The sequence below is a fragment of the Schistosoma haematobium genome, chromosome 7 (assembly GCF_000699445.3).
Source record: "Schistosoma haematobium chromosome 7, whole genome shotgun sequence".
Taxonomy (NCBI): domain Eukaryota; kingdom Metazoa; phylum Platyhelminthes; class Trematoda; order Strigeidida; family Schistosomatidae; genus Schistosoma; species Schistosoma haematobium.
The window spans coordinates 12,934,989-12,959,653 of NC_067202.1; the positions used below are offsets into that span (position 1 = coordinate 12,934,989).

The 24,665-nt window shown below is 34.9% G+C and overlaps 1 protein-coding gene across 2 annotated transcripts in view; it reads right to left on the reverse strand.

The window, feature by feature from the left end:
• CDC25_2 (cell division cycle- protein) overlaps positions 1-22,796 on the reverse strand; it is an 83,321-nt gene extending 60,525 nt beyond the window's left edge. Inside the window, exon 1 of one of the 2 annotated variants that reach the window (XM_051218032.1) lies at positions 22,700-22,796. The gene's annotated coding sequence lies outside the window, so the exon portion shown is untranslated. Of the gene's footprint in view, positions 1-583; positions 6,399-22,699 lie in introns of those variants that run through there. The other variant, XM_051218033.1, reaches the window with a different exon arrangement.
• Between the last annotated feature and the right edge of the window lie 1,869 nt (positions 22,797-24,665).

Here is a 24,665-nt window from a genome sequence, read left to right on the forward strand (position 1 = left end):
TTTTTGATATTCTAGTGAACATCTATAATCTAGTAAGTCAATTAAGTTGAGGATTAAAAATAGTAATTCAACCATTTTGATGGAATTTTATTCTCTGAGCTGGATAGTTTGGTCGTGGAGCATTCATTGTTCTTCCACGTGAGCTACAAATCTTCCCCATCATCTCAGTAATCCAATTATACTATGAATAAAAATTACACTATGCGAAAAAGTAGACTAATGTTTAAACTGTTACTCATTAACTTAGAGTTATGGTAATCATTGATAAATAGGTAATAATTAAATTTAAACTCATTTAAAGTCATATTTACACATTAATTAATGAGAACTATTAGGTTCGAATAAGTTAACTATCAATGTTATCTTTAACCTACTTATAATAATTCAGCTGATTTATCTTAATGAAGAAAATTATTAAATTTATTGAAATCAAAAAGTCAGGTCATTAGGAGGAAAACATTCTATTAAGAATGTGATTAAATCCGTCATACTGATTAGAATTTAATGTAATAACTGGAAATAACAACAATTTAAAAATTACTCAATCTCCACAATTCCATAGTGAAAATTATCATGTGCTTACTAGTAACTAGCTTTGAGATTAAATTCTCGGAGTTCCACTGAAAAGTTGTAACCCATATAGTTTAACCGTATCTGGTGTGAAGCAGTTACCCATCGAAGACAATGAAAGATGGTCGTACAATATCTTGTATCGGTTATAGTTAACCAATTAACAACGTTAGATAAAGGCTCAGTGGTCTGTAGGTTAAGTGTTCATACGCGATACTCAAATTGCTGAATGTGCATTTCTGAGAAGTTCTGTACTAGGACGAAACGACCGTCCAGTGCCTTCAGATTTTCAATAGTGATCTAACATTGTCTCAATGAAAATAATCACATGTTCACAAAATACAATTTGTTTAATGTCTTGTTATTTTTAAGAAAAAAAATGTTACATACAAAGTTAATTTTAGATATAACTATTGGATCATATTAGAGGATTGGTATCCTACCAAAGAATTAAACAGACAACCTTAAACATCCAATCACAGAAAGGATATTAACAATTAGGGTAGAAAATCCTTATGGTAAGAGGATAAATTAAAAAGACAAAACAGTATGAAACTTTTTCCCGTGAAGAATCCTAATCTTAACGTTATTTATATGTTTGTCAACCTATTAACTTTAATATAAGAGGAATCGTTCATTTTGAGTGAAACAAAAAGCATGTACAAATTCGATCGAATTAAAAAAACGTGTGGATTAATGACTATGAAGCATTTTATCAGAATGGGTTTTGTGGAGAATTTTTAGAAATTTCACAGGTTGAAATCATTAACACCGTTGGATGCCGGCTCACTGGTCTAGTAGTTAAGTGCTCGCGCGCGAAGCCAGTAGGTCCTGGGTTCGAGCCCCGCGTCGTGTGGGATCGTGGATGCGCACTGCTGAGGAGTCCCATACCAGGACGAAACGGCCGTCCAGTGCTTCCAGGTTTTCAGTGGTGGTCTAGCTTCAACTGACTCATGATTTCAACCTGTGAAATTTATAAAGCATTTCTTGAACGAGCAGCTGATATAAGCTTTCATATGGTTATGAAAAAAACAACTGACCAGTGGATGACATGCTTCAATACCAACATGGAATTGTAGTACAAGAAAATTTTAGTGAGGTTTTTGATTAGGAGTGATCAGTTTCAAAATATCAGTTGAAATATTCAATAGATAATAGGATTTTAGACATATTGTGAGTTGAAGTTAACTCGTAAGTCTCAGGACTACTCAATTTGTACTCTTTTATAGTCATGAATAGACTGATAATAAAGTGAGTACACTTGAAGGTTTTTATTTAGAATGGGAATCAAGCACAGGATAATGTACAAATTAATCGTCATTATATATCAACAGAGTAGCTGTGCACAAGACATAACGACTACTCTGTATTTTAGTAATGATTTGTTATGAATATCCGATAAATCGGTGATAGGCTAGGTGAATCCAGATATATTACATTTCTGAGTTCATATGCTAACTCAGGACTAAATAGTAAATGAGAAATGAGAAAAGAGGCATGTTATTAGTGGGAACCGGTTATGCAAATTATCAAACCTTATCCCAAATAACTCAGGGGTATATTCATATATAGTTATTTTTAGTCATTTCACCTACATACCAGGTTGAATTTAGGTATATAAGGCCTATATATCAGCATTGCACCAATGTACCAAATTCAACAATGAAAAAAGGTGAACCAAAGTAGGCAAGATTATACTACCCTGTAGATGGTTAAGAAAATCGTAGTACATTTTTTGGAACTACAAAAGTAAATGGTTTTTTAAGGTTTGTTTGGTAGTGGTATTGTGACATATCATTTGGAAAACATTTTTCCGAGACTGTTTGAAAATACTCACTTCTAACAACTCATAGAACTACATTGAAAATGTTAATCTTCCCGAATAATGTGATATACTAAAAGCAAGGCTTCCGATAGCATACAATTCTTCAGTATTGTAAGATAAAACTTATTTATTATGCTACATTATTTAATACGATTTCAGTAATCTGAATTTAAATGATAATATAGATTTGAAAAGTGATACATGAAATCTTTTCCTAACCAATGAGTCTTTATAGGTTAAACTGGTTTATTTCATATTTCACGGATTATATCACGGATGGATATTAGTTAGATCACCATAGAAAAACCGAGAAGCACTAAACATTTGTATCATTCTAGTATAACATTCCTCTGAAAAGTGTATCCACAGGCCAACCAGGCCTCGAACCCGAGACCTTCAAGTCTTACGGCAAGTGCCTGACCTTTAAACTACTGACCCGCTATTCGTTGGTGTACATGTGTAACTTTAGTCAATTAGCAATATTATGTGTCCATTGTCATCGCTGATATTCATCTCACTCCAGTTTTGGTTGAACCTTATTGATTTCTTGTCAGAACTCTGGGAGTCGACTCTAAAAGTAAGTAATCCTTCGACATATAATGATTCTTGTTACAGGATTTTGTGAAACTGACTGACTTTCAATCTTTACAGCAGAAATTAGGTCAGCATGTAACACAATATAACAGTTCTTCCATATCACAGGTAAATAGTTATCTCAGTTGTCAAAGCAACCAAAAAATTTCAAACCACACTTTTATCGAAAAGCTTTTAAAAATCTTTGTTTATATCTAGTCCATTACAGATATAGAAAAAACGTAAATTCATTCAATTACCTTAATGTTTTATTATTTTTAGTTCATTTTTTGGATCTTATCACAGGAAGAAATTCTAGACCATCAAAAAATAATAATAAAACTTCATTATGTAAAAACTGCTGAGGAGTCCCACAATAGGTCGAAACGGCGGTCCAGGTTTTCCATGGTGGTTTAGCTTCAATTGACTCATGATCTTAACTACTGAAATTACTACAATCTCCACGAAACCTCTTCTGATACTAATCAACATATACTCACTAGTGACTGGCTTCTAGATGTACATCCTGGAGTTCTAGTGAGAAGCAGTGACCAGTGGAGTTCAACCGGGTCAGTTGTGAGACAGGAACTCACTGATGATGATGATGTTGGATGTGTCATTCAATTTCGTGGATTGGCTGAAGTTATACATTAATACCGTTGGATGCTGGTCATCTCAGTGGTCTAGTGGCTAAGCGCTCGCACACGAGACTGGTAGGTTTTGGGTTCGAATCATGCGGGCGCGATCGTAGATGCGCACTGCTGAGGAGTCCCACCATAGGAAGAAACGGCCGTCCAGTGCTTCCAGGTTTTCCATGGTGGTCTAGCTTTAATTGACTCATGATCTCAACTATTGAAATTATTACAAATCTGAATCTATTTAAGTGATTATAGTAGTTTAAGTTTATATGTTTATATACATAAATACACAAGATAACAGAAAATATTAACAATGACAGATAGTTATACTACTTAGTTATTTTTAAGTATTATCAACATAATACAGAGGATAGAAACTATGGATAAGACCAATGTGTTTTTGATATTTTTACATTAGATAAATGTAACAGTAAGTGAAAACACAACTGACAGTCAGATATACATGAACAATAAAGAATATCGTATAAAATTTCAGTCTCCTAAGATGAACATATTTAATGTTAAATTCTCTTATTGTTGATATTATGGTCTCTCTATTGATATATATTGTATCTTGAGAAAATCGTATCAATATTATTTTCAGATGTTAACTTGCTTGGATTAAGGAAAATAGTATAATCTAGGTATCTTGTAATTTTTTCTCTGTACGATACATATTAGGATTTACTCACCTTACAATATTGACCTTTACACTAGGACTAGAAGATAATACCAATTGCAATAAACAATAACACGTTATCTATTAAAATTCTTTTAGATTATACCTTATTAGTAGAATATGTTTGCATTCCAGTGAATGTCCCATATCACATTAGATGGTTTAACTTCGAATAATTAGTCGTGAAAATAGTTTACAGTGATTACAAGCTGCTTTAAAAATTAATAATCATGAAAATATTACCGCTAATTACTTTATGGATGCATTATAACCCTACACATGAGTATTTTACATTCAAAAGAAGAAAAAAAATTAAACCATACTTCTTTTATAATTAAGTAAATTTCTGTATAGATGATCGATTTACCAAACAATTTAGTTAAATCGAAATACCTAACTATTTCCAACTATGGTGGAATAAACGAAAGACACCGTTATTTTAATGATCAGACCACATAAAACAAGACTGATTATGGTATGCTGAATTTTATATGCAGGGATGAGTATTAAAGTTCTAAAGAACCGGAATTATAGTAAATGAATCAAGCCAAAGAGAAACAATTTTTATACATGAAGACAGTTAAACAACAAAATGACAATCAAGAAGCACTGGACAGCTGTTTCCTCTTTGTTTGAACCTGAAGAAAAATGAGTAGCAACTATTTTTAATCCTTGTGTGGATAGAGCGTTACCATTCAAATCACTGAATCAGAATCTCGTTTCGCACAGTTTTTAATATGTAGTTTGACGATCATTCAATATTAATAAGTCGACTACTGCCTCATTCTTAACAAGATAGAATTCTCCCCTGTCACGACTTTTTGAGAGATTTCAGTGAATCTGTATCTAAGATAGTATATAGTAACTTGGGCTTCTTTCGAACCAAATTTTCCAACCGTATGGATTATTTCAAAGGAAATTTCAGGTGAAGCCTTGTGAATAGAGTTAACAAGAAGTTCTAATATTGAACTGTTGATTTATTTACATTCACCTTTCGAAAGCCACATGGGATAATGTTAGGAGATGGGTTTGAAAAACACTTGCTTTCGGCGGCCTATCTAACCCTCAATGTCAAACTCCTATCAATTGCACCAAATCTGTGAGAGAAGTCAAAGTGTACTTGAAATCAATAGCTTGGTTGATAACAAGTTGAACATTTGAAATGAAAGGTACTCTATTCTGACTTCAATGTAAATATCAACACGGAATTCGTTTGACGAGTCCCAAATGAGACGAATCAGGCGTCGTAGATTCTGTTGCTGATTATAATTCATTCATTCTAAATAAGTGAACTTGTTCAAGCGATCGTACATCAAAACAGAATAATCAACTTTATAAATAAAATGAACAAATATAATTCATGAATCGGTTAGGCCAGAGATTGAAAATATAAACAGATTGCTTTTTACGCTAGTTATGTTGTATTTTAACTCAAAACATTTATTAGTTACTCAATTTCAACAGTTCAATCAAACAAGTCTGTGTTATCACTTTATTTAAATAAGATTTGAGGGTCATGATTTGATTTGTAGGCTACATTCTCCACAAATTTATCTCAGTTGGGGTATTATTGAGAAACAGAGAGAAGTGGACGGCTATCTTGTAAGAATATGATGCTCTTCAATGGTGTTCATCCGTGATTTCATCAAGAACAAGTACAGCCCACAAATAATGCCAACCTTAATAAAATCCCTTCAATTGAACTTAAGTCAAGATGTTCCCAAAGTTCCCATAAAAATTCATGATTGGAGTTTAGATATGTTAAGAGTGAAAAGTTTTCACCAATGGAATTAATATGATTGATGTGTTATACATCACAAAACTGTACCATTAAACATTGACCAAGTGGTTTTCAAAGTCAAGCATTTGAAACGAAATGTAAAGGTCTTGAATCAGATTTCTGATTCAGACAACGAGACACACCTATGAACAATTTTATACTTGTGCATCAGATTAAAACAATCTATAATGAACATAATCTACGAATCATTATTATCATTTTTTTTTCCAAATTGTAGCTTATCTTTTATTAGACAGTAACCTACGAATCTCATATTTATTCAATCTCTAGATGAAATATCAATGTATAAATGATTAAATATTTCAATGGTTGAGATCATGAAACCATTGAAGCTAGACCATTATGGAAAACCTTATTTATATTAAATATTTGTAGCATTATACACTCATCTATTATCAACTGTCATACTGTACATGATAAACTTGACCCGCCCCCCCCTGCCACAATTCACAAAATGCAATGATGATAATGATGATGATGATGGTGATAATATTAATGATTAAAATCATTTCTTTTTCTCTTTTTTTTAATAAAATTACCAATCAATTTGTCAGTTTACATGCATTGAATAAAACAAAAATAACCATATGATTAAATACTTGAAACAAATAAGTTCAAACTGGATTTCTACAGAAAACATTTTAAAGATAATAAAAGTAATTTGAAGAAAAAGAAGAAGAACGAGAAGAAAAAGAAGAAAGAGAAGAAGAAGAAGAAGAAGAAGAAGGGTATTCTAACTATATTTATTGAATTATTTATGAAAGTATAATTAGTTTTATGAGGTCTATAGTTGAACTAAATAGTTTCATGTAAATTGTATATATATACATGAACATATATCACATATGTACTGTATACATAGACAAGTACTGTGTATAACAAAATCCTATTGTTATTGATTTAAAGAATATTACTATAACGTAATAGTAATCTACAAATGATATATATAGAGAAATATGAGGAAAACTAGTGACCAGATTATTATTATTGTTTATGTAGTTGTTAAAAATGAACTGCGTAGTCATGGTAACTCAAGGTTATCCGTTAAAGATTAAATTGGATAAATAAATAGAAAATGATAACTTTCTCAATTCATATTACCTTTTAGTATTCAAAATAATTTTTTTTTACTAAGTGACTAAAATCAAATACTATTGACTAGTTATTCATCATGCTTCAATACAAACTATAGAAATTACATATACAATTAAATAGGTACAAATATATACTGAGTCAAACCTTAAATGTTTTATACACGATTTCATTCATTATTGATTTCCTAGTTTCAATGAATCTATCATGACAGAGAATATTATCTACTCATAAAGAATAAAAGTAAACACTTGTTGGATTTTTATGACGATGATTGTTGATTCATTCTCATATAAACCTATTTAGTTAGATACATATATTTATTTATTTATTGGTAAAAGAAGATACCAAATATATATACGCCACACAAAAAAATGAGAAGTCGAAGAGAGAAAAAAAGAACAATAACGAACAGTTTAGTGTAAGGTAGTGTAATAATAATAATAATAATAGTAATAATGGGGGAAACGGAAAGGTAGGACCAGAAGAAATCTTTCAGTTAAGGAAGATACAACCTTTTTTTAAAGAAATTAAAAGAAGGTTACAGCAGGATCGCCACTGGCTTCTATTCTGAGCCATATCTGATAACGTCTCTAGCCACTGTGTAGCACCATCTCTCGGACCCCAGCCAGGGAGTCGTGAAGGACGAACACAAGCCAGCCCTTTACAGCTCTCTTTCATACCACGACACCATATCATACACTGACCACCTCTCCGCTTTTTCCAACCAGTCCCAGCGTCAGCAAATAATGCACGACGTGGAATTCTCTGGGACGACATTGGTAGAACATGTCCAAGCTTCAAGATGGTGACACCAATTACATTATCATCTCTGTGCCTGAACACACGATGCCGAACCTCTGCATTACTAACAAGATACATACTAACTAGATACATGTAAGTCAGTCAGTTAGTCATAAATAATGTAGAGCTCTGTATAGATATACATAGTGTCAAATTACCATATCATACTTAGTATAATGAGATGAAAATAACAAGTTAGCTTATTAAACAAGATCAAAGTGATATAGTAGCAGGGACAATAAAAGTAATTTCATTCTTCTTTTTTTGTGACATAGAAACTAGATAAAAACAATAATTACTTAACAAGAGAGTTATCGAGATATTTTTTTAACTTTGAATTAATCGATCTAATTTCTTTATGAAACTTGAGAAAACAATACATCTAATTGATTAGTTCATTGTGTATTGGGAGAACTCTTATATTGAATAAAAGTATATAATTTATTAGATAAAGGAATCATAATGATCTATTCTAACTTCATTGTTAATCAATAATGTTATCAAAACATCTATGATCTTATTACAAAAAAGAAAAAAAATTGTTACTTGATATAGACCATGTATCATTTAATGATAAAAAGAAAATGTTTTATGAAAGAGAATACTTTTTGTGAAGTTAAACAAATCATCTATGATTTCAGCATATTTCGATTGTAGCTATGGGTAAAATAATATCAGATGAGTATTATTTCGTATTAATTAAGACTGGTCAGCAACTTGTAGCTTTATCTTAATGGACATATAAATGAATATAGACTAATTCATTTCAATTCTTCTTTTGTTTATTTTTTACAGCAAAAAGCCACTCAAACATTGATATAAGAAAGTCATGTGTTTGTTTACACTGTATAGGTGTCTAATAAAATGTGAAACAAACAAATTAACAGCCAGTGTATTCACACTTTAAAAATCTATAGAAAAGCTAATTCTTTTTAAAAAAAAAACAAAGATAACAATGTAAGGTGTGTGATAACTAACGACCATTGGAAAAGAGATGTACAAATTCATGAATTGATTCAGGTTAGATATGTAAACCACTGGATCACGACTTTTCGAGAGGATAAAGGTATTAGGTTCGATCCGTGGTGGGGCATAGATGCACACTGTTAATGAAGGGTACCATACTGGGATGAAGTAGGCACTTAGCTATTGAGTGCTGATAGATACTAGCCTGTGCGATGAGGTGAAGCTTAATTCACTTTTGTAATGGTTGTTTGAACCTTCCCATTAGTGTTTCGGACTGCTATTGATCAGTCTATTATTGGCATATGTGCATCCAACATAGAATAATTTGATATTGCTTAAAGTAACAAGCTAGACGCCATCCATCTCTGTTTATAATGTTTGTGGCTTAAGACAGTATTCAGGCATTCCGCGCAGGTTGCACATTTGCCAATAAGAGGCTGATCAGTTGTAGTCGTATGTCAGTGGGAAGATTCAAACAACTAGCACAAAAATCAATTATGATATATATATGGTTTTAGATCTACAGAATGAACCAGACATGAGATCATTTTAACAGGAAATTTAATTTGTACAAATGGCCACTTTTAAAACTTCTTTGATTTTTTTAAAGAATACTTATCCCTTATGAAACACCTAGAGACTCTGCCTAATTAAATGAAGATCAAAAGTGATTAACAGTATGGGATGAGATTATAATTTATAAACGACCTTTGAGCGACTTTAAACTAACCTTGAGAGTGTTCACCTAATAACCAGAACCAAATGTGGATTATAATTATGTGGAATTATAATTATGATTAACAGCTGATGGTTAAGGTTAAAAATTGGATTTAGAGTTTTCATCACGAACTGACATCAGCTATGTTGCCAAAACTCTGTTTAGCCAGATGGACATGTGAATTTCACGCCAAAATCCAACACCTGTTATCTTATACCTGATTGGTTCGTTCATAAATTATAGTCTCGCTTAGTATGACTTCATGGTTTAGGATTTCAATGAAATTCGACAATTTTCACAATCCCATACTGATAATTATCATGTACTCACTAATGATTAGCTTCGCGACGAAACTCCCATAATTCTAGTTGAAAGCCGTGATCAGTCGAGCTAATCCGAATTGGGTGTGAAGTAGTTACCCACCAAACACAATGGAAGATGACCGCGCAATATCTTGAATTGATTGAGACTAGACATTAGCACCATCAGATTATAATCCAGTGGTCTAAATGTTACGTGCTCTCCTGAGAGACCGAAGTTCCTGGGATAGATTCCCAACTGTGGGTCGTAGATGTACACTGTTGATGAGTCCCATACTAGAACAGAATGGTCGTCTAGTGCTTCTAGCTTTTCATTAGTAGTTTAAATGAGATCGATTCATCATTTCTATGAAAGTTAATTTTTCTAAACATGTAACACACAATGTCTTATGATGGCATGTTCATAATAATAATTATGACTATTAATGAAAAATCTATGGTGTAAAAGTCTTAATTGAACAAAATCACATGATATTTCATTATGGTAAATGTCAGTTGAAGTAACAATCATACATAAACGTTCCATTTAGATAAACAAGGAATTTGAAGTAGACAAACATATATACATAAATCAGCATATATATATATATATATAAACTAAGAATTGTTTAGATAGCTTTTTGATACGAAAATGCTTTCAGAAATCATCCATCATCTTTGACATATATATAGATACACACATACATATTCGTGTAGTAAGTCAATGACCATAAACTGGATTACACAAACTATTTATTTTAGAAATACATAAATCTATTCCCTTATTTATTGATTGTCCTCATTTAGTTAAATGAAAACTATTTACATGTTATATAACTATTAATTGTTATGTATGTAAATTTTTACTTTTCAATACATATTCTAAATTTGATATTATCAATGTTAGTTAATGAAGACAAAACTACAATAATAAAAATAGTAAATGGGCTTAGTGAATAATTACAAGTGTTTGTTACATGAGACAAGATGCTTTATCGTCATATATACACTTGAATCAATGAACAATGAAATATTATCGGTTTGAAAATATGAATTATGAATAACTCTATTCATAGTCATTGTTTGTTGAATGAGTTAGATGGAATTAATTAAGTATACTTGTTGTATGTTACACCACGGTCAGAATTTTCAATACAAATGTCAAAACAGTTCTACTGTATCGGGCAGAAACCTAGAGAACTACGAAAGCTATCATCTAGAAGATACAAGTGTTTATTAACAGCTGACTATGCAAAATACTTCGGATCCGTTGGCCAGACACTATCGGCAACAAAATAATGCGGTAGTGAACAAACCAGATGTCAGCGGAGAAAGAAATCAGGAAGAACTGCTGGAAGTGGATAGGACGCACATTGAAGAAAGCACCCAACTGCATCTCAAGACAAGCCCTCACCTGGAATCTTCGAGGCCAAACAAGAGGAAGATTAAAGAACACATTACGTCGATAAATGGAGACAGAAATGAAAAAAATTGACGAAAATTGGGTAGAACTGGAAAGGAAGATCCAGGACAGAGTGGGTTAGAGAATGTTGGTGAGCGGCCCATGCTCCATTGGTAGTAACACGCGTAAGTAAAGTACCTGTTGTATGATCAGGGCTAGCTTAAATAAAACTTAAATTTTTTGACGAATTCTTGGTCTATTTAGTCAATCAGAGTGAACTCATTTCTCTTTGAAGTATGTTCTCATAATGTTGTACAGATGAATAGTGAAAACTGCACAACTGAACCATCTAGCTCAGAGATCATAACATTTTTATAATATCTAACTACTTAAAAATTTTCATCATATAAAAACACAGATATATGGACGAATAACATTCTCTTCAATAAATTATGTGATACTTAACTCTTGCTTGGATAATTATAGTTTGAATGCGCTTCATTGTAAATAATATACACAAGCATTACCGTGAATCTTAGTAATATGGCATAAATTAATACGTAACACTAAGTAATTTACTGTTTTGTAATGAAAGCAAATTTTACTTAAAATTCCGGTCTGATATGCTATTATAATCATTTTTGTTGATAAGTAGTAGATGGAATTAACCAGCTGTGGTATCAAGAATGTGCTCTCATCCTATTTGAGATTTGTCGGCTGAATGTACATGAGTCCCTGAGCTGATATGTACTCCAGAATTTGCCTTGAATCTCAATGGGCTATCCAATACTGAACTACTACTGCAGCGAATATGCATTTTAATCTAACATTTAAGGATTTGAATTATCTTATTGTTAATATTTTGACTTGATTTCAAATTAATTCAAACTATTACATTTTCGATCTAATTTTTTAAGTCATTTCTGTAGGGATCAGCAGCAAAACTGTATTAAACTTAAGTTAACCTATCTAGTACAGCGTAAATTCATTGAAGAACCATAGAGCATATATCTTTCGGAGTGATAGTGTTGTATTAGTAACAGACTGATATTTCTTGATCATCAACATTGGTTGAATTGACTGGAAAACTATTATTCTACTTTTAATTTCAGGTATTTCAAAATACATATGTTTGTATTCTCATTACTTGAAAATGAGCGTAGAAATAATATGTAAAGTAATATATAGATATAAAGTAAAAAAGAAACATTTTTAAACATTAAGACAATTCATATAAGCTTCTAAGGGAGTTCATGAAAAGAGACCTATTCAGATGACCAAGTCTTTGCTGGCTGGTAAACATCTAACAGTATGATTGGGAAAGTGAGTCACAAATTCCATCAACAATACCATACTTTTTCACTTATTAAGTAAGAAAAAGAAGCATTAAAATAGGTAAAGCCATCTCAGTTTTGTATTAATTCCTAAACAATCTATTATAGCTGTTCTAAGAGTAGTAGAAGCCATCTGATTTATTTCAGGAAGCCAAAATTACGTATTTAGAAGAAATGTATTCAACCTTTTTATCTATCGTGATACATGATTAGATCACTCTCTCTATTTAAACCACATATTATAAACCCTTACACTGCAATCCACTTATTTTTCTGTCTCGTTTTACGTTGAATTTGTACAGTCATTTTTCTCAAGTCACATGAATTTGCTACGTTAAGTACTTTAACGACATTTCTGGCATTTCATATTACATTCAAATGTCTGTGTTAATAATGTTATTATTATTACTATTGTCATTATTATTATTATTACTATTATTACTGTTATTATTATCACTTCAAATACACAGACATAACATTGCACATGAATAACTTTATTGATCGTAACTCTACAGTGGTTTGTCCTACCGTTTTCTTAAAAGATCAACATAATTTAAAAATGATAGATTTTGCACGTAATTAAGCCGTAACCGATGCAAAAGTCGTGAACTATTTCGACGGATAGTATTATTCGAAGTGACTGTTATATGCCGATGAGAATAATGAATGGTCACTTTTGGAATCTATTTCTGCACTAATATTCTAGGAAAATCTTTATTGTATAATTGTGAAATATGTAAACTATTCATATTCGTGTTCCTTTTAACATAAGCTTTATCTTGACCTATGAACTATTACTACATGATTTACCATTCTTGAGTTATGCCCAGTTGGTTAATTACTACCTCCCACATTCACAGTCACATTTGGCTAAATCTTGTACAAATGTTGCTTCGTATTTTATGGTACGATGTGGTCTGTCTGGTTGGTATATCAACCCCGTATGCTAGAATTAAATGATTCATATCGCAGAGGCTGAGATTGGTGTCCTGGACTTAACAGGCAGGGCTAGGCAGGAAGCAGGACCGATAAGGACTCTAGACTGCTCTCACGGGTTTTATGCGTCATTGGTCCGGTCGATAATTCACTGTTCTCTAATTGGCGGTATCATTACGCTATACATTAGCAGGGTACACAGGCCACAAGTTATAACTACTTATATAATTAATTATGGGAAAAACAATCACTATTGTTTACTTGATTTATTTTTAGTTACTTTCAATGAAGATTCTTTTTGGAAATGTTACAATATATACATTAAATACTGATATTACATGGAAGGTGATAAGAACCGGATAGCATCCAATAGTTGTTCCGTTCTCATTTGATACACCTCAGAATTGAAAAGCTATGAATCTATACGAGTTATGACCAACACCATTCAAATATCACTGTGATAACAATAAAATACGGATTCGCAATACTATTATTTGAGTTTCAAACCTAATTAGATAGTGATATAATGTGATTAAGTGTCACTAGCAGTTTGCCGTCTTATTCGTGACTCGGCTTATATTATCTCTTGAACCTTACTAAACCCTCCTTGAAGCCAGTTAATGATGGACACTAGATTATTATTTACATAGTTTGTTTTGTAGATGATCGTTACCCTTAATGTAAATGCTTCTAATAAACCAGATAAATCGTGAACAGTTATAAAGTTTCTTTATTATATTAGGAGATTAATAGTTGAGGATCTAAGATGACCAAAAACAAATGATTATTTTCATAAGAGCTAATATAAATCGAACCGTGACAAATTAATCATAAGAAATATTCAACAATATATACCACTAGACACATTCTAAGCTGAGCCTCGGACCTTCATTAAATAAGTTCAAAATATAAATCAGTAGATTTAATGCAAAAATTTAATGTACTCAATCTTACTTAATTTAAATATAATTACATTCTTGTAGAGGCAGCCACAGGTATTTAAAAACAACTGACTACTCAAGATGCTCAGTGTCCGTAGGCTGGACACTATCAGCAACAACCTACAGTGAGAGGGAAAAAACTAGCTTCCAACTGAAGAGCAAATAGAAAAAAACGTTGGATGTGGATAAGACATATATTGCGGAAATCAATAAACTGCATCATGAGGCAGGCCCTGACTTGTAATCTGTTTTACACATGGTGAGAAAACACGTTCAATGGTGCTACGATAGTGACCGTTTTTATTTATATAAATTAAACATTTTTCAAACTGAAAAAACAACAGGATTTGATTTCTAAAGACGATTACAATTACGGTTTTTCTAGGTTGAAAATAAAAATAAAAACTTATCAAAATGACAAAAGGATAGATAATGAAAGTTAACAAGATTTAATATTATCAATGCCTACATTGTTCACGCCGTTCTTAATACTGGACAATTTATGCAGATATACTTTATCTACCAATCATCATTTGCATTGTAACAATAAACGAATGACCTTGTGTAACACTCTATGCATACGGAAATCATCCTATACAGATGAAATCATGTGAATGATTTCATTTTTGAACAAGCACTTTTAAAACTATAACTCCATAGTATTTTGAAAGTAACAGCTCTGTTTGAGATAGTAAACAGATAAATAAATAGGAAGTTAGCTTTCAATGGCTAAAGCTGGGTGGCTGTCTATGGCGACAAATATATATATATATATATATATATATATTACAGAAACAACCGCTAAATAAATCACGGTAATGTTTATAACGTCAATTCCTTAGTTAGAATGTGGATAAAAATATTTCTTCTGTAAAGATTCAAACAAAAGGCTAGTATTCATTAAACCACAAGGATGTACATTTATATACACTTTCCTCCAACCATAGAAACCCTTAAGTCAAATCGACCTTATTTAATAAACGCGATAACATTTCGAGGACAAGAAAATGAATAACAGTAATTTCGCAAACAATAACTACATCATCAAAAGTCAGTACTTTTCAATGGCAGATTAGGGTAAAATAACAGTTTCGTAATTTAAAATTTACCCTAAGGACAATATATATACGGAAGTATTCAGTAAGTGTTTAATAAACAAAAACGTTTATAAGGTTGATATGTATTGAATACTAGTTACTAGAATGTTTCATTAAAAGCTTTTCTGTTTATTTATTTTTCGTAATGGTTGTTTGAATCTTCTTATTGACGTTTAGGATTTCAATTGATCTGTTTACTGCTGATCACTGTCAGTCACTGCTTATAAGGCTTGTGAATAAAGGCGAAATCGAGTCCTGGCGTGAATATGAATTCTGGTATGTAGGTACATCTAACCAACATGTATGAAATAGGAAGAAATGCGTGTAATGTATTCCACTGCTATCCACCATCCATCTCTGATTAGAAAGCTCATCTGTTTGCATCTATCCATCAGTGTGATGCACCAAACTTTCAAGTTCTGTTGGGAAGACTCAATAAAGTACGGTTTCGTAATCTCTGTTTGGTGAAAACATAGAACTAAGGAACAATAAAACAACCAATCAGTTCAAATTCGTCAATATTCTGAACATTGAGTAGCGCCAAATAAACGTTATTTAATAGCGATAAAACCCACGCACAAAATCGTTTTAAGTAAGTTAACTCAGTTTAACGATAGCTTTGACACATTCTGGCTCTGTCTAACAATTTTAGATAACAAATATCTGAGACTTGCGGAACAGTTAGGCATTTTATTGTGGTGCTGCAAGATAATTAGAGAGTAAGTTTAGAAGTTATCCAATAATTTTTTAATGAGTCGGACAAGAAGCAGGAGGAGTGCGGCGTCTCTATGAAACAATAACTGTATTTTAGATAATTGCACACCCTATTGGTAAGTGCAATGCACTATCTATATTTGATTTCATGATCTGTCTTCAAAAGTTTCTTTATTCGAACGACTAGAGCACGTTCTGTATAGATCCGAGAATCCCAATATCATACATTATATATAACACTATTACCTACTCTAAGAAAACTAGACGATTAATAATGGCCAACTACTAAAATATCAATTATGAAAAGTGTAGTTAATAAGTGATAACTTTAAAAAAGGAATAACTCCGTACTACCTGGATCTCACTTCGCTTTGCCATATTTTTCACATCAAAAGCTTGTTAAGTAGACTTTAGATGAAATGGTTTTAGAAAGTTTTTGGCGGTAAAGCAACCACGCGATCCCTTTTGGGTGTTCTTTTGTGTACCTTATTTGAATTAATCTTTGATCACTTGAGGTACAAAATAATTTAGTGAAACTGTTTGCCAAGATTTAAGCACTTTACGACAATGTCTCACTTTTACTGGTTTTATACAATGATTTTAGAGGTGAGCATTCGATGCAGCTGCTATGATAAATGCTGCTAAAATTGTATACCAACACAGGAATTGCTGTACAAAAGTCAAGGTTTAGCTTGCTAACGGAAGAGAAATATTTGGTGTGCAATAATGCCGTTTTTAAGACATGAGACCATCATAATACATACCTCATTAAAAATCTTTGTAGAATAAAATAAGGTTTGCAAATTTGATAACTTTGATGTCAGATTATGGAATCATTAACAGTACTGTTGAAATGGATGTTAGCCTAAGTTTGGACATTCTAGAATAAAGTGGGGAGAATGAAACACTAAGCAGTACTGGGGATAATCAAAGATAAAACTATCAACATAACTGATGCGCCGTAAGATGGTTATCCCCAATCATTTTGAAGGGTCTAACAGATGCTTTAACATATGACTATTTCCTAGCAGTCCGGAAAAAGCAATCCCTGAACCAAAAGCTGCCAATAATTTCATTGGCAATGAATCAGACACATATTAGAGGTATTCCATTGTAAGAAAAATAGAGAAGGTTTACCTATTGGTTCACGTAATAATCAGTCTTCATTAAGAGGCATTAAGCCTTCCAAAAGTTTTTATTTTACATTTCATCTCACTATTTGGAATATACAGAAGACAAAAACCAGAGCCTTCTAAACAAAGAAGTCATGGTCAAAAGTTAACTGAATTGCATATTTCTAATAACCAAATGAATATATTACAAATAGTGCTTCATTATATTCAAGCCGAGAACGCCTATGTTGAGAACTGTGGATACCTCAATCGCGCCCTAAGCTTATGCATGTCGCACTGATATTCAGTCAGTAACAACGTAGAACTTCGTACGTACATACATCAGTTCGAGTTGCCACACCACATTAGCACAGAGATGCAGTGCTCGATTCAAATCCCGTAGTGGTAGAGGTAATAAGAGTATAAGCAGTAATCGGGAAGATTAGTGTTTGGAGATGTTACTTAAAGAGTATAATACAGTGAAATAAATTTGAGAGGAGAAAAAAAAGAGAGAAGGAGGAATAAGGAGATCAAAATTTGGGAGAACACAAAGTGTATGCACCTGCGCCATTGTAAACGATTTTGAGCCATGTCATTCAGGGTCTCTAACCATCGATTGCTATCATCTCGCGGTCCCCAACCAGGTAGTTTACACCTACCGACATGACTCAGACCACTTGTCAGTGACTTCATGGACTTGTGCCATGTTTTGATCTGGCCGCCCCTAGCTTTCTTCCAACCTACTCCTATACCACTGAACATCGCACGTCGAGGCAGTCGGTCGTTGGGCATACGTAACACGTGTCCAAGCCATCTCAACTGATGAAGTTTCACTATGTCATCAATTGATATGCCATCCTTACCTAGTACCCGTTTCCTAACAACTGCATTACTTACTCGATGGTCCCAGGATATACGAGCAATGTTTTGAAGACACCTATGATCAAATACTAGCAACCTACGAATATCCTCTACTCTTACCGGCCATGTTTCACTGCCATAAAGTAGGACGAGACGAACTGCTGCGCAGTAAACACGTCCTTTGGTTGATAGACGAATATCTCGCCTACACCATAAATGACGCAAGTTGGCAAAAGCTAGTCGAGCCTTCTGTATCCGTGTTGAGATTTCGTCACACACCAGACCACAAGGGCTGATCAGACTTCCAAGATACGTGAAGCGATCGACACGCTCAATTACTTCACTCCCTATCATTAGTTCGGGTGTCAATGCAACCCAATCCTGAAGCAACATTTTGCATTTCGAGGGGGAGAATCGCATCCCGAAAATGCTTGCATTGTTGCTTAGAGTGGTCATAAGACTCTGCATTTTGTCAGCGTCTTCACCAAACAAAACTGTCATCAGCATATTCTAAGTCAACAAGTGAACCTCCCGGTAGAAGTTCAACCCCTGTAAATTTAGATGAGGAGAGTGTTATCTCTAAAAGTACGTCGACCACAAAGTTGAACAAGAATGGGGAGAGTGGACAGCCCTGACGAACACCACTTGAGGTAATCAATTCTGATGACAGTTCGCCGTAAGCTCTCACTCTGCCAGTTGTGTTTGAGTAGAGAGCCTTTATAAGGTTAATGTACTTCTTTGGTACTCCTTTCAGTGACAAACACTGCCATAGAACCTTACGATCAACAGAGTCAAATGCCGCATTAAGGTCGAGAAATACTACCATTGTGGGGCGTCTGAATGTGTGTCTGTGTTCTAGAACCTGACGTAGTGTGAATATCTGATCTATACAACCACGTCCAGGTCGAAAACCAGCCTGATTTTCTCTAGTCTGATCATCACGAGCTTTGGTTAGGCGTCGAAGTATTATTAAAGATAATATTTTAGACACTATATTAGTCAAACTGATTCCTCTGTGATTGTCACAAGAGGACTTTTGTCCTTTCTTATAGACTGGCACAATCAGTGATTGAGACCAGTCAGATGGGATTACGTCCAGTTCCCAAATTCTACCTAAGACCTCGGTTAATCTCATTGCTAACACTGGACCACCATCCTTAAAAATCTCAGGAGTAAACCTGTCAAGGCCTGCTGCTCTCCCTCGTTTCAGATTTCCTATGGCTTTTTCAACTTCGTAAAGAGACGGAGGACCTACATTAACTTGCCATTCAGGTTGACTGGAGATCGTGGGAAACCGAAGTGTGGCTGAAGGCCAGTTGAACTGATCCCTAAAGTGTTCTGCCCATCGATCCAATCTCCTGGATTGAGAATGTATAATATGTCCATCTTTCTCCGAGATTGTTTCGCTAACGGTCGGGTTCCTAATACCGGTTTCCTTAACGAGTCTGAACAATTGTCTGCTATTACCTATTGCCGCTGCCTTTTCCATCTCTCTTGCTTTCGCTGCCCACCACTGTTCGCGATCATTGCGTAGGCTTCTTTTCAGCTTGTGCTTAAGCTGACTCCGCTCTTCATTATGTTCAGAGCCAGGTGGAATGAGTTTCCGAGCATCTATCAGTGAGATAGATGCTGCTGAGATCCAGTGTTGCTCCCTAACCTTAAGAGTTACCTTACTGGCAGATATCACTGCTGTTCCCACAGCTTTTCGGATATCATTCCATGCTGCCTCGGGGTGGACATCACATACATGGCTGCCTAACTGTTTTCCTAGTTGTTCCTGAAATATACTCTTAGCTTGACTATCATTAAGTAGGGCCCTAAGAGGTTTACTTGCAGCGTCTTTCCGACGTCCAGTAAGACGCAGACAGATACGCGCTCGTACTAGAGCATGATCTGAATCTAAGCATGTGCTCCAGAATGAGCGACAGTTTTATATCGAGCCCCTCCATCGGTGGCTGATAGCGATGTGATCCATTTGGGTCCAACGTTGGGACGAATTAGGGGGTCGCCATGTTAAAAGATGTTTTTCCTTATGTCTAAAGTTAGTATTTGCAAGAAAGAGGCGGTTATCTGAGCATAGCTGCAACAGACGGTCGGCATTATCTGTTCTTCGAGCCAAGATGCTATAAGATCCACCCAAGTGTTTTTCCCTATCGCTTAGCTTACCTACTTGAGCATTAAAGTCACCGGCCATTATTACTACATCCGAACGCCTAGCTTTAATGAGGAGGTCGGAGAGCTTTCTGTAAAACTCATCTTTTACATCATCTGAGCCGCAGTCAGTGGGAGAATAGGCAGAGACGATGAAGAGGCAACAACGAGTGTCCCTATCTTTTCGGATCCTTACTGTTCCGTTCAGTCGGACAGCGCACAAACGACTGTCTACTGGGATCCACTCTAAGAGAGCTAGTTCTGCCCTAGGACTCAATGCTATACCTACGCCGGCGAGGCCGCGGGAAGCAGAATCAGGGCTTCCAGATACACGAAGTGTGAATCGAGTCGGTTCTTTATTTTGGCATGGTGAGGTCAAATAGATGACGCTACTTGGATCCTGTATGCGCGTTTCGGAGACGTAGCACACATCGATGGAGCGGGATTCTAAAGTCCTAGCTAAGGAAGCCTGTTGTCCTATTTGGCACAGTGTTCGGACGTTAAAAGCTCCTACGTGTAGTTTAGAGCGTGGTTTCAGGAGACCAGGAATAGCGTTCCGTGTACTCGAATCGTTTGCCCTAGCGGTGTGAGATGATAAAGAGACGTGAGGAATGTTAGTCATGGAGATAAGGGAGGTATTAGGAGGTGTAGGAAGGATCTGAATGTGACCAACGTGTTCTCGTGTGCTGTTACGGGTATGAGGGCTAATATCACTTCCCGGCTGCCCACACCGTGGAAGGGTGTTTCTTGAGTAACCTGAAAAGGAAATTGGATTAGTGTTGGTCTTAGCGACCTGGGAGCGTGACCGCAGTGCCCAAGAGACAACTGCTTGAGGCCGGTCGCGCACGGCTTTTTCGTGAAAGGTTTTTAACGTGTTAGCTCCGTTCTTCAAAGGGCCTTACCGCCGGAGACGGATATCCGTGAGGTAAGGTGAGGTGTGACATTTTTAGTGTCGACTTTTTCTAACCCTACCCCTCCTTGTGGGAAGGCAGCATCGCTGTCATGCTGGTTGTCCGAGGGAAACACCTTACTGCTGTCACACCTCTCTACAGTCAGCAGTACGACTTCGCCCTCAGACCTTGAGTTGCTGCTTTTAGTCTTACCGTTCTTCAATCGACCTGCCTGGCATGGTAGAACCTACAGGAACATATGTTCCAGCCAATATAGCTCGGTTGAGTCATCACGATAGGCAAGCCCGACCACCGCGTCAAGGTAGCAGCTTCGGTCGGGCACTGATATCAGAGAAAGTTACATCTCTCTTTTGCAGCTGTTACAAAAACGTAGTCGGTCTAGGAACTTGATATAAAGTCAGAGACAAGAGAAAATCATTTGTGTGATAATATAGTTAAAATTTTTAAAGGAAGCGAAGTGACACAAAGAAGTGATAGCCTACAAATATTACATTTCAGGTTTAGCAAGCGCGACAATAAAGTAAATAAAGCAGCCGAAAGTAGAAATAATCTCGGTCAATAACTACTGAATAACAGTAAAGTCTGCCGTGTGTCATTTTGTCAGAGAGTTGCATCAGGTCCTGAATACGATAAGAATGGATACGAATCCAACAACATCTACTGAATAATTTTGTTACATTTCTAAGCCAATTATAAATATTTTCAGAAGGGCTCATGAACGTGGGTCAGTCAACTTAATGACAAAGCGTCCTTCATTTCAATATTTAGCTAGTGGTACGGATTTCGGTTTCAAGGAACCGTTTTCTTTGATTGATAATGCCAAATCTAAATAAATATGATTTAAATGTTCAAACTAACGGAACACCTTAACCGAATATGTAGTACCATGGTCATCGGTTAATAATTTAAACAAATAGACAATTTACAGGAAAAAAAGATAGTTTAATGATAAAAATGAAGTCATATAGAGTCATCATCTTCACAAATGAGAAAACAACTTATGATGAATCACGACGTAAAGGCGTTTACGTGAAGCACGTTTGACAAGCTACAGAAACCTTCTTACTAATCTGACAACATGAAAAGCATACGAAGTCATTCGACGATTTGAATCAATCTATTCTGCCTAAAGTGTGCCATAAAACTAAGTTTTTGCTTAAACATAGACACGTGTTACCGTTTGCACCAAACATCCCCAAATCAGAAACAACTTGCCTGACTCGATCTTCAGATATTGAATGACGAGTGTATTAAAATACGTTTGATCATACTCACCTTTAAATAGAACTTCATACTCAATGATCCGATTTCATCTTAAGAATATTGCCTCACCCAAAGACACAGTAACAAATAACCTTTTCTTTAAATTATGTGCTCAAAAAGAATGCATAATTGGTATATTAAAACAAAGCGTTTCTAGGTCCACTCAATTAAATTAAGGACGAAGTCATCAACAATTTTCATCGAACATTGAAAAAACATTGTCCATGTTTACGCATTCTCTGTGAGAAAAATTCATAAAAGTACAAAAGCTAAAATATGACAAATTTTGTAGAGTTTGACAACTCTTTTGTTCGTGACACCTTAATAATTAAGAAAAGATATGGTCGCATTCAGGAATAAAAATGTTTCGATATGTATTTAGAAATTTGCCGACATGTTGAAAAGCATTCCATCCAAGCCAACTTGTGGTTGCTCATCGTACCCAATCCTGATTTGGTCAGAATGTTTGACAGTCTTGAGCAAGGGTTCATACAGAATTTTCGACTTCGCTGATTTCTGTTATGCTGCCGCATATACAGGCCGTAGCTTTTAAGACTTAACTTTGACGACGAAAAGTCACCTTGCTTTTGGCTTCTGAAACTCAGTCTATGTTTATTTCTCTTTCTGAAAAACACCAACAGTCTTGTCGGTAAAGAAATGTTGAATGCAGTGCGAACATTCTGACGCTTTTGGCTGGAATCAAGTATACATCTATAGTCCCCAAGTAACAGTTAATCAAATGTAGTTAGGAGGTCTACCTACGTGCTTATGATTTCGCAGGAGAGTGCAGTTCACTAACATGCCAGATGCTTCTAGTTCACAATATCCAGTATCTTCGTCATGACCAGCTACAAACCAGTCGATCTATTCACGCTCGCCTCCTGTTGTTTCAGAAAGTTACAGATGTTTGTTTATGTTAAATAAGCCATTTGAATGCACTAATTCTAGTTCGTTTGTATATATCATGGTTGAGTGAGCGCATTTGTCTTATAGCAGTAGAATTTCTGGATAATATTCCTTTCAAAGCAGGTACATTCCATTTTTACAGACATAACCCATATGTTGCAACATCAGTTTGCTCACGGTATGCTTCCCAATTAGGGTCGTTAAATAGATGAAATCAGTAAAAATATACGATAATACAGATGTCCCAGAGCGTTAGTGATTTGATTTATGCCTAATTATTGCACTTAGTGCAGTTTCTAAAACATTTTTTTCAAAATTGTACCACGTCAACGTTGAACACCAGATTCAAACTCCGTTTAATAGTATAAGCATCCTGGTCGTGCTAAGAATTTATGAAACGCAAATTTTTGGGTCTGCAGTTGTTTTGAAGTAGATTTGTAGAGCGTTTGGTGTGCGCTATAACCTTGAGAAGGCGTGAACGTCATGGTTGTTCCATAGCTGTGCCCTATGAACGTGATGATGAAAAAAAAGAAGCAAGGGAGCACTAAGACACTTGGATATGAGCGCTTAACAACGCTTAATACTTTGTAGCCGAACGGACAGGCGTATGATAAGTTAGTAGATTAAGCTCGTACTTCCTCTTGTTGCTGGACTGAAATGAGGTACGAGCCTCCAGACGAGAGAATGCTGTGATATAGGACAACGAGTTGTGATATTCAACAAGATGAAGTTGGTTCAAATGATGGAAGGGAAGTCAATGTTAGAATAAAGAAGGCTATTTACTAAAAGGGAAAGTGCAACAGGAGAGTAAAAAATTAAGAAAAACTAATAACCATAAAAGATATAAGGTAACATTCAGCACGGATCACGCCTGCATGGTCGAGCCATGCCATATGATCAACCCCAAGTAATTCAATTCATTCTTCCCGCCCTCTTCATCGTTGGGTTTTTCCCGGCGTTAAATGTTTAATGCCTATTTCACACATTGTCTCGTATTAAGGCCCAATGCCACTACAGGTTCAACGACATTTTGAACTTCATGGTCAAGCCGTGCATACGCTTGGAAAAGAGT